At 35.1% G+C, this 5,188-nt stretch overlaps 1 non-coding gene across 1 annotated transcript; it reads left to right on the forward strand.

Annotated features, from left to right (window-relative positions):
• The first annotated feature begins 4,636 nt into the window (after positions 1-4,636).
• On the forward strand, positions 4,637-4,708 carry TRNAQ-UUG (transfer RNA glutamine (anticodon UUG)). Its single transcript has one exon. It is a non-coding gene; the product is annotated as a tRNA-Gln (tRNA).
• Positions 4,709-5,188: the final 480 nt, after the last annotated feature.

Raw genomic sequence — 5,188 nt, forward strand, 5'->3', positions numbered from 1 at the left:
TGTCACTTAGTAAAAGAACACAAGTTGCCATTTCCTAAGATATTAACTGAGTATTCTAAGTTGCTTCAGTTGGTAGTTGCCGATGTCTGGGGTCCAGCTTCGATCTCTTCTAACATATTTCGCTATTATGTTCTGTTCACTGATGCATGCTCTCGATATACTTGGGTCTACTTTTTGCATACGAAATCGAAAGTGCTTACTGTTTTTCCACTGTTTCACAAGTAGGCTGAAAGGGCTCTTGGATGTCCGCTTCTTGCCTTGCAAACTGATGGGGGTAGTGAATTTTAGGCATTAAAAGGGTACTTAGCTCAATATGGCATTCGACAGCGTGTTACCTACCCGTATAGTTCTGAGCAAAACGATTTTGTTAAACGCAAGCATAGACAGATTGTAGAGGCCGGTCTCTCCATGCTTGCACATGCCTCCATGCCTCTGTCCTACTAGAACGATGCGTTCAGCAGTGCAGTATACTTGATAAACAGGTTGCCTTCTTCTTCTTTAGGTAATATCACACTTTATGAAAAACTATTTCATGTCAAACCAGATTATTCTTTTCTTCGAGTTTTTGGTTGTCTTTGCTTCCCTAATCTAAGACCATTCAACAAACATAAGCTTCAGTTTCGCTCAACCCAGTGTATTTTTCTTGGATATTCACTTATTCATTATGGATATCGATGTCAAGATCAAGATGGCAAAACATATATTTCTTGTCATGTAACCTTTAATGAGTCTGTCTTTCCTTTTCAAACCACTAGTTCAAAGGTTGTTTCTCCTATACATTCACCACCTTCTAGTTCCAAACTTCTTGTACTGGCTCCCCATCACCTAACTACTCCCATCCCTTCTTCTAACACCATACCTGCTGTTTCCATCCGAACTTCACTTGATAACCTCCTGGTCAACACCTTCCATGTTGATTAGTCACTATGTAGGTCCACTTCTCCTAGTATATCCATCAATCATCCCTCAAATTTGAATTTGAATATACTTACCAATAGTTCGTCCCATCCATCGTCTTCCTTCTCAGCTCCTCTCAACTCTCATGCCATGATCACTCGTAGTAAAGCAGGTGTTTTCAAACCTAAAGCCTACTTGGTCAAAACACCTATTTATCAAGTGATACTCCTACTGAAATTCATGATGCTATGACAAATACACGATGGACAGCAGCTATGCATAGTGAGCTTCTAGCTTTACTTCAGAATAACATATGGACTCTTTGTCCTCTACCTGTAAATCGAAGAACTGTTGGTTGCAAATGGTTGTTCAAAGTCAAAAGAAAGGCTGATGGGATAGTAGAACGGTATAAAGCACGGTTAGTCGCGAAAGGCTTCTCTCAACATCCTGGTCTTGATTTTCGGGATACTTTTAGCCCCGACGTTCGAGATGCAACCATTCAAACTGTGCTTGCTACTGCTGTTATGAAGGTTTGGTCCTTAAGATAAATTGATGTAAATAACGCCTTCCTCAATGGTGATCTGACTGAAGAAATCTACATGGATCAACCTCCTGGGTTTGAGGTGTCTAGGATAGATGGTCAAAAGCTGGTGTACAGATTGAGCAAAACACTATATGGCCTGCGCCAAGCCCCTAGAGCATGGTTTCACACTCTCAAAAGTTTTCTGGTGACTCAGCTTGGTTTTAGTGCATCAAAGACTGATACCTCTCTGTTCATTCGAAGATCGTCTGACAACATCTTACTTCTTATGGTCTCAAAGATCATCTGACAACATCTTACTTCTTATGGTCTATGTTAATGATATTGTTATCACAGGGAGCTCAAATGCTGCTATTAATAATGTGGTATGTCAGCTCAACAAAAATTTACTCTCAAGGATATAGCTTAGCTGAGTTTCTTTCTCGGCATTGAAGTTCAGCACATGACACAAGGGATGCTCCTTAGTCAAAAGAAATATGTGTGAGAGATACTTTCCAATACTGAAATGCTGGGTGCAACTGCTACACCAACTCCCATGGATAGCACACCTAAGTTGACTACAGTAGATGATAGTCCTCCGATTCGTTTCCTGATGCACATTTATATCGAAGCACAATAGGTATGCTTTAGTACCTATGTATAACACGGCCAGACTTATCGTTCTGTGTTAACAAACTAAGCCAATATATGAACCATCCGGGTGAAAATCACTGGAAAACTGTGAAACGAGTTCTCCGATACCTTAGTGGGACTGTTGATCATGGCTTGTATTTTTCCAAAGGAAATATTGAAGTAGTGTGCTACTCTGATGCTGACTGGGCCTCATCAGTTGAAGACCGCCGTTCTACTACATGTTATGTGGTATATCTAGGACCCAACCCTGTTGCATAGAGCTCTAAAAAGTAACCTGTAGTATCACGATCATCTTCTGAAGCAGAGTATCGCAGTCTAGCCAACTGTGTATCCGAGCTGCTATGGGTTAAACAACTACTCAATAAAATCGGTCTGACACTTTCTCAGACACCTGTAGTCTGGTGCGACAATACCTCTACAGTCTCCATAGCTGCAAATCCTACTCATCATGATAAAATGAAACATGTTGAGATCGATCACCATTTTATTTGAGAAAGAGTTCTTGATGGTACCTTACAGTTTAACTATGTTCCCTCGGCTAAACAGATTGCAAATGTCCTTACCAAACCAATTTCCCCGAAGTAATTTGTCTTATTTCGACAAACTCTTAAAGTTCTCTCAAAAGCTGAAGAAACCAGGGGAATGTTAAACTAACAGTTAAAGAAGCTGTTATTCAACAGTTAAAGATTGTTAGCTAGCATTTATTAGTTAACTAGTAGTTATAGCCTTCATGCATGTACTCTATATATATGAATGTATAACAACCTCTTATGATATGAAAATACAGTATGAAGTATTCTTAACATTGATAGTTTTGCCCATAACTGCCATAAAAGTTAGAAAAAATAAAATTATTTAAGATTTTATTTTCTAAATGTTTTCTCAAAACTTTATATTTATTTTTAATAAAGAAATATTATTAAAATAAATAAGGGTATTATTGTTATTATTTATCTTCTAAGAAATAGTTGATACTTTTTAAAGTGTTTGATTTAATTGTAGCCTCGCCATTTGCATGTATCTTTTAAAAATCTTCAGAAATGACATCAAAGTATACATCCCATAGTCTTCTTACATTTCCTTGTTCACAATGTTTCAATATCACTGCAAATCATTTTCCAAGTCTTTGTGACATTTGATATGTACTTGCTTCATTTCAACAATGTGATGTGCTCTCGTTTGATTCATTTCAACAATGTGATGTGCTCTAGTTTGATTTCAAAATTCCTCTATTTTCTACAACTTCTTTAAATGATAAATATGAAGAACCATTTACGGTTAAAAAATCTTGAAATAAAGTTGGACCCGTACCATGATTCAACAATAATCTAAGGTAGAATTTTTCACCTTCTGGATTAGCACTATTTATATGATCAATGAACTCTCTACTTCATTATTCTCTCCATTCTTGTGTTTTCTTATGGGTAAACTATCAAAATAGTAACTTTTATTTGCCTTAAGTTACATTTTAGTCACTTATGTTTGAAATGTTGCGTTTTAGTTATTTATGTTATCATTTTGCTACGAAATGGTCACTCTGCCGTTAAGATCTGTTACCTCCCAAATGGCAGTCCGACATGGAAGTGAAAATGTATTTTAAATGCCAAAATGGATGTCTAATTGGGATGAGAAAACTTAAATTCTTTTATGAAAATAGAATACAAAATTTTGGGATGTACAGCGTGAATAATTTGGGTTTTAGGGCAAATTTTGTATTCTATTTTTATAAAAAAAACCTTTTCTCATCCCAGCTGGACATCCACGTTAGCATTTTAAACCCATTTTAATTGCCACATCAGACTATCATTTGGGAGGTAACAGATATTAATGATAGAGTTACCATTTCGTAACAAAATGATAATATAAGTGACTAAAATGTAACATTTCAAACATAGGTGACTAAAATGTAATCCGAAGCAAACAAAACGACTATTTTGATAGTTTATTACTTTCTTAATCCATATATAATGCTCTGGAAACTCTTTATACTCTTGCTTTGTTATGTTTTGCACATGTTGCAAAGTACTCTATGAGCATTGTTCTTAATATATGATCCTATCTCAAAACATACTCTAGATTTTGATTTTTCGAATAGCACACAATTTATTTGTTTTGAAGGTGTAAGTGTAAACTAATGACTATAGGAGATATTTCATTTAATTTAGATTCAAATCCTTCATAAAACTTCTTTTGGAGAAACCCACAATGCATCTTGAAACTGTTTTATTTCATCAACGGTATTTTCTCCATTATCTCGTGTAATTTAAACAAATTTATCATGTCCTTTATATATATACATATATTCTTTTTTATATTTTTCAATCCGATTCATTCCTCGCACATGAAACCATGACTTGTGGTTGATAAAATTTATTTTTTCGCCCCGCAGTAGGGTGTATTCGCGATCCTAACAGATTTGCCAGCAAGAACTAGCTTCCCCCTGCAACCCCAAGATCTTATCGAATTCCAGCTTTTGTTACCAAAATGAGTAACTTGTCAGGGTGGAACGATTGATCTTTTATTTTATTAAAAATAAATAATATAAATCGAGGCCAATGGCTATAAGGTTCTATGGTGTAGTGGTTAGCACTCTGGACTTTGAATCCAGCAACCTGGGCTCGACTCCCGGTAGGACCTTTTATATATAGTTCACTTCTATTCCGCATCTCCAATAATTTAGAATTTTTCATTTATGTTGATATAGATATAAGTTGTATCCAACCAACATCTCCAATTATTTCGATTCCGAGTGAAAGTTAAGTTTTAATTCATAAAATTTTATTTATATTTGTATAAAGTGTTGAGTGCAATGATTAGACACATTATATTTTTAAGGAAGAACATGGTTTGAATCTTGAAGACAATATTGTTGAGAAAAGTAGCCACAATCCTTGAACATAGACTATAGCACAGACAAGAGAAATATATAAATTAACAAAAATATTTTTGGATTTGATAAATTCATGTAATTTAAAATATTCATTATTTTATAGGACTTGATTAATACATAATTGAACTTATACATAATCAAAATTAAGCATTAATTTTAACTTAATATCCAAAGTGTAGTCATTCTCGAATTTAGGTCATACAGAAAAAATTATTTGTGTTATCTTT

This window comes from Gossypium hirsutum, chromosome A02, assembly GCF_007990345.1.
Source record: "Gossypium hirsutum isolate 1008001.06 chromosome A02, Gossypium_hirsutum_v2.1, whole genome shotgun sequence".
In the NCBI taxonomy this organism is placed as follows: domain Eukaryota; kingdom Viridiplantae; phylum Streptophyta; class Magnoliopsida; order Malvales; family Malvaceae; genus Gossypium; species Gossypium hirsutum.